The 12,351-nt window shown below is 39.1% G+C and overlaps 1 protein-coding gene across 4 annotated transcripts in view; it reads right to left on the reverse strand.

Annotated features, from left to right (window-relative positions):
- CHM (CHM Rab escort protein) overlaps window positions 1-12,351 on the reverse strand; it is a 274,974-nt gene that overhangs the window by 106,630 nt on the left and 155,993 nt on the right. The window lies entirely within an intron of this gene.

Consider the following 12,351-nt stretch of genomic DNA (forward strand, 5'->3'; position numbering starts at 1 on the left):
CAAAGTCTTTGATATTTTCCAAAATTCACTTTAATAGACTCTCACTTTAATACACTCTCAGCAGAGTGTAATGCTTGACTATACAAAACTATGGTTAGAGCTTGTTTTTAAATGTCATCAACCATCTGACATGAATTGTGGAGACCTATCATTCCCATACATGCAACTGTAAAAAAAAAATACAAAGCTCAGCAGCAAGGAAATTTCCCATTTGTCCCAAAACATGGGAATCCATGTAAATTCTTCCTGAGAAATATGAAGCACTGAAGTCTATATGAGATGTTTTCTTTCTGTAAGTTTCAAATATTAAACTGCTACTTCAATTACTTGTTTATAACAAGCTCAAAGAAAATTCACAAAAGCAACCTAATATCTATCCAACACATTATTCAGATAACTGTGTATATCTGAAGTATAATCTAACTTTGATGCCATTAACCCAAAACAACATTCAAATGAACAGAATTTTAATCAATCAAGTACTGCTTCCAATAAGATAGATTTTACAGAAAGAAAGCAAACCAGCATTGTACACAATTCCAACTTTACCCTGGTACATCAAATTGTATTACAGATAAATGAACAGTTATAAAAATTTTCGGCTGGTACCCCAATTCTACATAGCCTTTAAAAAAGCAATTTCAGTGCCTATCAAGGTAGAAATCAGCACCTATAATTTTTTTTTAATTCAGGGGCAAAACAATGGGACCCATTAACAGCTGAACTTTGCACAACACTATTCATGATGATTTATGAGTTAGTATATAATTTGATTATTCTATTAATTCTGATGACTGCTTTGGGTAATAAAGTGTAGGTCACTTCCAAAATAAATCTTCATTACATTTCAGAGAAAGTAATTGCCTTCAACTAGTTGTTTTAATTAAAAAGTAATGTAACAAGAAATAAAACAGATTTCAGGGTTACCATGTCTGTTGCTATGAGAGAAATATATTGTGTAGATGTAATGTTCTCAAGGCAAATCCAACAAAGCAGAAAGTGTCTTCATCTAATCCCTGTATTTTCAAAATGGAAGAACTATTTTATATGTATTCATTTAAATTTGAAATTACAAGAAAAAAACTGAACTGTATTAATGCTTTAGAAACTGAAAACTAAGAATCTTTGAAAATATTCTACAAATTCATGAATGTAAAATATACAGCAATATTTTCACTTCTAAAATTATGTATGTGGGATTCTGTATATAAAAAATTAACGGTAGGTCTCTGTCTTAACCAAAGTTCCTCCTAAAGGTAGTAAGAGACCTCTGCCTCTTAAGATAAATACTAGGCATAGGGCCCTAACAGCTTTGGAGGGAGATCAGAGGAAAAATAAAAAAGTCTCACTTTAATATATTATTCTCATTTAATCTATTTTTACACATAGAACATTCTGTGTCCTAGATTTAATATTTTATTTTTTAAAAGGCCTCTAGACCTTCAGGTGAAGTCCTATTATCAAAGCTGTTGAATCATACAACTATATCAAATGAATAAAGGAAATTAAAAATGATGTGTATTTTCCCACAGAAGTAAAATACTAATCCTCAAACAGGAAATCATATTTCAAAAGCTAGAAAGCTTGTATGTAAGAAATTACTGGGGCATAACAATGCTGTAAAGAAGCAGGTGGCAATGATTTATATGGTCACCAATGGCCTCAACGGATATACTGTCACAAACCCCACTCTTGATTACCTTGCTCACTCTGTCCTGGCCATATTAATCTTTTTGTTACCTCAAAAGACCCCACCTTAGATCTCTGTCACAGTTCCAGTTGCCTATAAAATTCTTCCTTCAAATCTCCAGAGGCTTATGCCATACCATCATATTTTGGTGCCACTACACTCAAATATCATCCTCCTAAATGGCCTTCCCTGACCATCACAGCATGTAAAGGGAAACCTCCCTACTGCCTATGGTAACTTCCTGCCATATCACCCTATCTTCTTTTCTTCATAAGACATATCATTCTCTTAAATCTTATCTTTCTACTCTCTGTCCAACACTCTTCAACTCCTCCCAACCAGAGACTTTCTGTTTTCAACAATGTACATGTCGCACTTACAGAAGAGCTAGTATAAAGCATTTTCTGTATCTATGTATTTTTCAACAAATTCTAATTTTTATTCTAAATTTGCATATGATAAAATAGAAAGCCCAAGTTTATAGCCAATGCTCCACTAATATTTTATGTAAGAAAATAGTATTAGGGAGGAGGGGCAAGATGGCGGAAGAGTAGGGTCCCCAAATCACCTGTCCCCAACAAATTACCTAGATAACCTTCAAATCATCCTGAAAATCTACGAATTCGGCCTGAGATGTAAAGAGAGACCAGCTGGAACGCTACAGTGAGAAGAGTTCGTGCTTCTATCAAGGTAGGAAGACGGGGAAAAAGAAATAAAGGAACAAAAGGCCTCCGAGGGGGAGGGGCCCCGCGAGGAGCCAGGCTGAGGCCGGGGCGAGTGGCCCCAGGACAGGAGAGCCCCGTCCCGGAGAAGCAGGAGCTGCACCAACCTTCCCGGGCGGAAAGGGGCTCGCAGGGAGTTGGAGCAGGACCCAGGAGGGCGGGGATGCCCTCGGGCTCCCTGGGACACTAACAGACACCTGCGCCCCGGGAGAGTGCACCGAGCTCCCTAAGGGCTGCAGCGCGCACCGGAGCAGTTCGGAGGGGCTCGGGAGCGGCTCCAGGCAGGGAGCTGCCGGGCGGGAGCGCAAATCCAACAGCGCAGGCCCCGGAGCACAGGGCACCGGGACGCAGCCCAGGATCCGGCCTCCCCCCGGGACAGGCAGAGGCCGGGAGGGCCCAGGACAGCAAGGACGCTCCTGCCCCGAACTGAGCAGATCAGCGGCCCCGCCCCGGAGCCTCCAGGCCCTGCAGATGGAGAGCCGAGAGCCCTGAGCCCCCGTAGTTCCTGCTGAGGCTGAATCCAGGCTTCCAGAGTTGCCATAGCAACTGCTGCTGTTCCTCCTGGGGCCTCACGGGGTAAACAACCCGTGCTGAGCCCTGCAGCAGGCAGGGGCAGAGCTGCTCCCCCAAGTGCTAACACCTGAAAATCAGCACAGCAGGACCCTCCCCCAGAAGACCAGCTGGACGGACCACTTCCAGGGGAAGTCAAGGGACTTAAAGTCTACAGATTCAGAAAATGCTCCCCCGTGTTTTTTGTTTGTTTGTTTTTCTCTTTTTTCTTTTCTTTTTGATTTCTGATTGCTTCCCCCACCCCCTTTTTTTCACCTTTCTTTCTTTTTCTTTCCCTTTTTCTTCTCTTTTTTCCTTTTTCTTTTCTTTTTCTTTTTTCTTTTTCTCTTTTCTTTCCTTCTCTCTCTTTCTCTCCTTTTCCCAATACAACTTGTTTTTGGCCACTCCGCACTGAGCAAAATGACTAGAAGGAAAACCTCACCTCAAAAGAAAGAATCAGAAACAGCCCTCTCTCCCACAGAGTTACAAAATCTGGATTACAATTCAATGTCAGAAAGCCAATTCAGAAGCACTATTATACAGCTACTGGTGGCTCTAGAAAAAAGCATTAAGGACTCACGAGACTTCATGACTGCAGAATTTAGATCCAATCAGGCAGAAATTAAAAATCAATTGAATGAGATGCAATCCAAACTAGAAGTCCTAACGACGAGGGTTAACGAGATGGAAGAACGAGTGAGTGACATAGAAGACAAGTTAATGGCAAAGAGGGAAACTGAGGAAAAAAGAGGCAAACAATTAAGGGACCATGAAGACAGATTAAGGGAAATAAATGAGAACCTAAGGAAGAAAAACCTACGCTTAATTGGGGTTCCCGAGGGCGCCGAAAGGGACAGAGGGCCAGAATATGTATTTGAACAAATCCTAGCTGAAAACTTTCCCAATCTGGGAAGGGAAACAGGCATTCAGATCCAGGAAATAGAGAGATCCCCCCCTAAAATCAATAAAAACCGTTCAACACCTCGACATCTAATAGTGAAGCTTGCACATTCCAAAGATAAAGAGAAGATCCTTAAAGCAGCAAGAGACAAGAAGTCCCTGACTTTCATGGGGAGGAATATTAGGGTAACAGCAGACTTCTCCACAGAGACCTGGCAGGCCAGAAAGGGCTGGCAGGATATATTCAGGGTCCTAAATGAGAAGAACATGCAACCAAGAATATTTTATCCAGCAAGGCTCTCATTCAAAATGGAAGGAGAGATAAAGAGCTTCCAAGACAGGCAGGAACTGAAAGAATATGTGACCTCCAAACCAGCTCTGCAAGAAATTTTAAGGGGGACTCTTAAAATTCCCCTTTAAGAAGAAGTTCAGTGGAACGATCCACAAAAACAAGGACTAAATAGATATCATGATGACACTAAACTCATATCTGTCAATAGTAACTCTGAACGTGAACGGGCTTAATGACCCCATCAAAAGGCACAGGGTTTCAGACTGGATAAAAAAGCAGGACCCATCTATTTGCTGTCTACAAGAGACTCATTTTAGACAGAAGGACACCTACAACCTGAAAATAAAAGGTTGGAGAACCATTTACCATTCAAATGGTTCTCAAAAGAAAGCAGGGGTAGCCATCCTTATATCAGATAAACTAAAATTTACTCCGAAGACAGTAGTGAGAGACAAAGAGGGACACTATATCATACTTAAAGGATCTACCCAACAAGAGGACTTAACAATCCTCAATATATATGCCCCGAATGTGGGAGCTGCCAAATACTTAAACGAATTATTAACCAAAGTGAAGAAATACTTAGATAATAATACACTTATACTTGGTGACTTCAATCTAGCTCTTTCTACCCTTGATAGGTCTTCTAAACACAACATCTCCAAAGAAACGAGAGCTTTAAATGATACACTGGACCAGATAGATTTCACAGATATCTACAGAACTTTACATCCAAACTCAACTGAATACACATTCTTCTCAAGTGCACATGGAACTTTTTCCAGAATAGACCACATACTGGGTCACAAATCGGGTCTGAACCGATACCAAAAGATTGGGATCGTCCCCTGCATATTCTCAGACCATAACGCCTTGAAATTAGAACTCAATCACAAGAAGAAGTTTGGAAGGACCTCAAACATGTGGAGGTTAAGGACCATCCTGCTAAAAGATAAAAGGGTCAACCAGGAAATTAAGGAAGAATTAAAAAGATTCATGGAAACTAATGAGAATGAAGATACAACTGTTCAAAATCTTTGGCATGCAGCAAAAGCAGTCCTGAGGGGGAAATACATCGCAATACAAGCATCCATTCAAAAACTGGAAAGAACTCAAATACAAAAGCTAACCTTACACATAAAGGAGTTAGAGAAGAAGCAGCAAATCGACCCGACACCCAGCAGCAGAAGAGAGTTAATTAAAATTCGAGCAGAAATCAACGAAATTGAGACCAGAAGAACTGTGGAGCAGATCAATAGAAGCAGGAGTTGGTTCTTTGAAAGAATTAATAAGATAGATAAACCATTAGCCAACCTTATTAAAAAGAAGAGAGAGAAGACTCAAATTAATAAAATCATGAATGAGAAAGGAGAGATCACTACCAACACCAAGGAAATACAAACGATTTTAAAAACATATTATGAACACCTCTACGCCAATAAATTAGGCAATCTAGAAGAAATGGACGCATTCCTGGAAAGCCACAAACTACCAAAACTGGAGCAGGAAGAAATAGAAAACCTGAACAGGCCAATAACCAGGGAGGAAATTGAAGAAGTCATCAAAAACCTCCCAAGACACAAGAGTCCAGGGCCAGACGGCTTCCCAGGGGAATTCTATCAAACGTTTAAAGAAGAAATCATACCTATTCTACTAAAGCTCTTTGGAAAGACAGAAAGAGATGGAGTACTTCCAAATTCATTCTATGAGGCCAGCATCACCTTAATTCCAAAACCAGACAAAGACCCCACCAAAAAGGAGAATTACAGACCAATATCCCTGATGAACATGGATGCAAAAATTCTCAACAAGATACTAGCCAATAGGATCCAACAACACATTAAGAAAATTATTCACCATGACCAAGTTAGATTTATCCCTGGGACACAAGGCTGGTTCAACACTCGTAAAACAATCAATGTGATTCATCATATCAGCAAGAGAAAAACCAAGAACCATATGATCCTCTCATTAGATGCAGAGAGAGCATTTGACAAAACACAGCATCCATTCCTGATCAAAACTCTTCAGAGTGTAGGGATAGAGGGAACTTTCCTCGACATCTTACAAGCCATCTACGAAAAGCCCACAGCAAATATCATTCCCAATGGGGAAGCACTGGGAGCCTTTCCCCTAAGATCAGGAACCAGACAGGGATGTCCACTCTCACCACTGCTATTCAACGTAGTATTGGAAGTCCTAGCCTCAGCAATCAGACAACAAAAAGACATTAAAGGCATTCAAATTGGCAAAGCAAAAGTCAAACTCTCCCTCTTCACCGATGACATGATACTCTACATAGAAAACCCAAAAGCCTCCACCCCAAGATTGCTAGAACTCATACAGCAATTTGGTAGCGTGGCAGGATACAAAATCAATGCCCAGAAATCAATGGCATTCCTATACACTAACAATGAGACTGAAGAAAGAGAAATTAAGGAGTCAATATCATTTACAATTGCACCCAAAAGCATAAGATACCTAGGAATAAACCTAACCAAAGAGGTAAAGGATCTATACCCTAAAAACTATAGAACACTTCTGAAAGAAATTGAGGAAGACACAAAGAGATGGAAAAATATTCCATGCTCATGGATTGGCAGAATTAATATTGTGAAAATGTCAATGTTACCCAGGGCAATTTACACGTTCAATGCAATCCCTATCAAAATACCATGGACTTTCTTCAGAGACTTAGAACAAATTATTTTAAGATTTGTGTGGAATCAGAAAAGACACCGAATAGCCAGGGGAATCTTAAAAAGGAAAACCATATCTCGGGGCATCACAATGCCAGATTTCAGGTTGTACTACAAAGCTGTGGTCATCAAGACAGTGTGGTACTGGCACAAAAACAGACACATAGACCAATGGAACAGAATAGAGAACCCAGAAATGGACCCTGAACTTTATGGTCAACTAATATTCGACAAAGGAGGAAAGACGATCCACTGGAAGAAAGACAGTCTCTTCAATAAATGGTGCTGGGAAAATTGGTCATCCACATGCAGAAGAATGAAACTAGACCACTCTCTTGCACCATACACAAAGATAAACTCAAAATGGATGAAAGATTTAAATGTGAGACAAGACTCCATCAAAATCCTAGAGGAGAACACAGGCAACACCCTTTTTGAACTTGGCCACAGTAACTTCTTGCAAGATACATCCACGAAAGCAAAAGAAACAAAAGCAAAAATGAACTATTGGGACTTCATCAAGATAAGAAGCTTTTGCACAGCAAAGGATACAGTCAACAAAACTCAAAGACAACCTACAGAATGGGAGAAGATATTTGCAAATAACATATCAGATAAAGGGCTAGTTTCCAAAATCTATAAAGAACTTATTAAACTCAACACCAAAGAAACAAACAATCCAATCATGAAATGGGCAAAAGACATGAAGAGAAATCTCACAGAGGAAGACATAGACATGGCCAACATGCACATGAGAAAATGCTCTGCATCACTTGCCATCAGGGAAATACAAATCAAAACCACAATGAGATACCACCTCACACCAGTGAGAATGGGGAAAATTAACAAGGCAGGAAACAACAAATGTTGGAGAGGATGCGGAGAAAAGGGAACCCTCTTACACTGTTGGTGGGAATGTGAACTGGTGCAGCCACTCTGGAAAACTGTGTGGAGGTTCCTCAAAGAATTAAAAATAGACCTGCCCTACGACCCAGCAATTGCACTGTTAGGGATTTACCCCGAAGATTCAGATGCAATGAAACGCCGGGGCACCTGCACCCCGATGTTTCTAGCAGCCATGTCCACAATAGCCAAACTGTGGAAGGAGCCTCGGTGCCCATCGAAAGATGAATGGATAAAGAAGATGTGGTTTATGTATACAATGGAATATTACTCAGCCATTAGAAACAACAAATACCCACCATTTGCTTCAACGTGGATGGAACTGGAGGGTATTATGCTGAGTGAAGTAAGTCAATCGGAGAAGGACAAACAGTGTATGTTCTCATTCATTTGGGGAATATGAATAATAGTGAAGGGGAATATAAGGGAAGGGAGAAGAAATGTGTGGGAGATATCAGAAAGGGACACAGAACATAAAGACTTCTAACTCTGGGAAATGAACTAGGGGTGGTGGAAGGGGAGGAGGGCGGGGGGTGGGGGTGAATGGGTGACGGGCACGGAGGGGGACACTTGACGGGATGAGCACTGGGTGTTATTCTGTATGTTGGTAAATTGAACACCAATAAAAATTAATTTATTTAAAAAAAAAGAAAATAGTATTAGTTTTAAGTTTTTGGTAAAAAATTCAGTACTATTACCCATACCTAACATGCCGAGTGAGCATGTGTGTATGAGTGCTTGTGTGCTTAGACAAAATACATATGGCTACCAAAGAATGTATAAAAGTGGCAAATATATTGGTGGTAACAAACACAATGAACACTCTTACTAGGTTCCTTTTGTGATTGTGATGAAGAGTACATATGTGCAAGACAGGGTGGCTCAGTCAGTTATGCGTCTGCCTTCGGCTCTAGTCACAATCCCAGGGTCCTAAGATGGAGCCCCAAATCAGGCTCCCTACTCAGTGGGAAGCCTGTTTCTCCCTCTCCTCCCCTGCTCGTGCTCTATCTTGCTATCTCTGTTCCTTTTTTTTTTTAAATCTCTAATGTAGAATAAGTTGATTTCAGTTTAATTTCTAGTTTCCAGCACAAAATCATAATAGTGTTCTTTACTCTTGTAAAAAGTAGTACACAAACATATAAACGTTGAACTGTTCTCTATACTATTCCTACACCTGAAAAAATTCTTTAACTTTGATGGCTTGACCTCTGAAATATACTCTTTACAGTCCTCACAGAATCTTTGTGATAATACTTTAAAAAACAACCCAAAACAAGTATAATCCTTTCTCATAACTTAATTTCCTTAGTATATGAGTTATATATGAGTTTATTAACTCGTTACTCTTCCTTTCATGGGAAATTCAGGCTTTTATCGAGTTATTTGTAGAAGGATTGCTTTCTTCCTCTGTCAATAAATTGTGTAAATACTGAAAAAGGCAAAAATGTGCTTATAATACCAGAAGCCATAGTAGGGAAAAAGAAAGCTTTGGAATTTTCAAACTTAGAAAACAACAAATTTATTTACAAAATGATTCTTACCATATTGAACAATCTGAAGGAATTTAGTTTTCTGGTATTAAAGTAGTGTTGACACTATGCACTAAGTAATGCTGGGATACTAACAATGTTATTGTCAAAGTAAACATGAAGAATCTTACAGAAGCCATTTTTATTTTTTTTTAAAGATTATTTATTTGGAAGAATGAGTGAGCGAGCGTGGGGAGGGAAGGGGCAGAGGGAGAAGGAGAAGCTGACTCCCAGCTGAGCAGGGAGCTCAATGCAGAGCTCCATTTCAGGGATCATGGGATCATGATGTGAGCCAAAAGCAGACACTTAACTGAGTCACCCAGGTGCCCCACACAAAAGTCATTTTAAAATCAAATAAAAATGAAAGTAATTCCGGTAAAAATCATCATCATTTTAATTTTTATGTTCTTTATACCTTCATATTATCTAAATTTCTTAACATAAGCATGGATTATTTTGGTAAGCAGAAAAAAAGAAAAATTGTTTCAAGAAAAAAAATAATAAACGTCAACTTGCTACAACCTATAACCAGGAAGTGTACAATACCTAGTTAAGAAAATAGGAAGAGTAAACAGAATCCTATGTTTAATATATGCATTGCTGAAAATACTTTATTTCAAGTTTTTAAGTTCTAGTTAACATATATGGTAAAATCGGTTTCAGATGTAGAATTTAGTGATTCATCACTTAGATTTAACACCCAGTGCTCATTACAAATGCCCTCCTTAATATTCACTACTTATTTAGCCCATCCCTCACCTACCTCCATCAACCCTCAGTTTGTTCTCTATGGTTAAGTCTCTTAAAAATACATAAAAACCTAGAACCATAGAGAGCCAGAGCTCATATATCTTAGACGCTGTTTTTTCTTCCAAACAAGACATCTAAAATTATGTTTTGCCGAGCTCCTTGGTGGAGCAGTGGGTTGAGATTCCAATTCTTGGTTTCAGCTCAGGTTGTGATCTCAGGATTGTGAAATCAAGCTCTGTGTTGGGCTCCACACTCTGCTTGGATTTCTCTCTACCTTTGCCCCTGTGGGGTGAAGAGTGGCTGTGCTCAATCTTTCTCTCACATAAACAAATCTTTAAAAATAAAAAAAGACCATTTCCTTTTTCCTTAAATCACAAAGAAACAAAAAATAAGCCAACCTCCATTTAACAAGACTGATAATAGCCATCACTTCTAGAGGAATTCCAGATCTAGTATGAATTTCATGCTTAGTTTAATAAAACAATGGTTCTCAACCTTGGTATGTGGTGAGAGAGTGCTCCCTAAATCTGTGGGAGAAAAATAAAAGGCAGTGTTACAGTGCTTACTATGTGGAGCCTGCAGCCTCTCTTATCTATGCCAAAGCCCCCAAGAATGCGGGGTATATCCCTGGGAATGGGTCAGAGATGCAAATACATCCATCATGTATGCTGACACAGAAAAGGGTTGTGAACTGTCGATTGTCTAAATATGCTATTCCTAAAAAAACACAAGAGGGCATCCTGTAACAGAGAACTTCACAGCTGCTCACCTACTTTTCACAATATTTTTGTGCTCTGTTGTCTTTGATGTCCCCCTTCTTGCTAACTTGCTTTTATTTCCCATAGACAAGCAGGATGTTTTCTCAAACAATTGCAACATTTAACTATATACTGCAAACTGACATTAAGGAATTAAACTCATGTAAGTTTGCAAACTTAACTTTGTGCCCCTAGAGAAAATGTGAGAAATTTTATCCTTGGTTTATTCTCTTTCAGGAGGAACAAAATGCATAGAAGCTTATATTTAATCTGCAAATTTAGACTAATTTTCTTAATCTAATTATAGATCAAATATGAGGGTATTTTAAAAACTTTTCTGACTTGGTCAGAACAATTCTATTAGTATATTTCTGTGGCTAAGCCCATCTCCATAGGAACGATTAACAGTAGAAACATTTAGCCTGTTCAACTGACTGAACATCAATAAGCATCAGTGTGGGGAAAAAAATCAACATGCTTATTGGGGTCTTAAAAGTACCAGTTCCAAAGTTCACATTCTAAAGAGAATTCTTTTCTCCACAGCAACTATTCAGAAATGAAGCAGTAAGTATCTCTTTTCTCATGTCAATTTTGGCACTATTATATATGTAATATAAAACAAACTGTACTGGAGATAAATAGAACAGTCTCATATGGCCAGAGTATTTAAGTTAAAATGTAGAAACAGACAACCAAGTTCTGATTCATACTTGATTTATCTGTACCATACAGACAATGCCTTAGTTTGCTGGCCTTAAGAGCCCATTTTGAGCATTAAAATATTCATATCCTAGAAAAACACTCCATAGTGGGTTTTAGATTTTACTTATTTATTCATGACAGACACAGAAAGAGAGAGGCAGAGACACAGGCAGAGGGGGAAGCAGACTCCCTTCAGGAAGCCTGATGTGGGATTCGATCCGGGACCCCAGGATCATGACCTGAGCCAAAGGCAGATGCTCAACTGCTGAGCCACCCAAACATCCCTCCATAGTGGTTTTTATTTCTACTTTAGGAGTATAATGAAAATTAATGCTGGTTTTCATCTGTATTTGCTTGTTGAAAGAAATATATTTAATCTCACAAAATAAGCAGGAAACAAGAAAACTAATTCCAGGGAGAGGAATAGGTACACTGCAATAGATTTTAGACAGTAGCAGCTCTAATCCTGGTACATCCACCTCTGTGAGAAGACTACAGACTGACAGTAAAGTTCTGATTTAGAAAACATCATGGAAGGTGGAAACACCACAGTCAGAAGTCTGGCTCTCAACCTATGAGGCATTTGGGACCACTCCACTATTCCAAAGGATGTGAATTTATATATGCACAGGAAAATTAACAGTTTGGAAATTATTTTACTTTATATAAGAGTCATGCTATGCTTATTTGTGCCAGGTACTGGCACAAATTACACTGGTACAGTATAATTTTCTTTAAACTCATAAAAACTCTAAGAGGTAGATATTACTGTTATTCCCTTTTTATAAAGGAAGAAACAAAAAATAGAAGATTTATCCAGTAAGTAGGTGGAAGAGCCAGGATTCAAACCGAAAGTC

Source organism: Nyctereutes procyonoides, unplaced genomic scaffold (assembly GCF_905146905.1).
Source record: "Nyctereutes procyonoides isolate TBG_1078 unplaced genomic scaffold, NYPRO_anot_genome, whole genome shotgun sequence".
Lineage (NCBI taxonomy): Eukaryota > Metazoa > Chordata > Mammalia > Carnivora > Canidae > Nyctereutes > Nyctereutes procyonoides.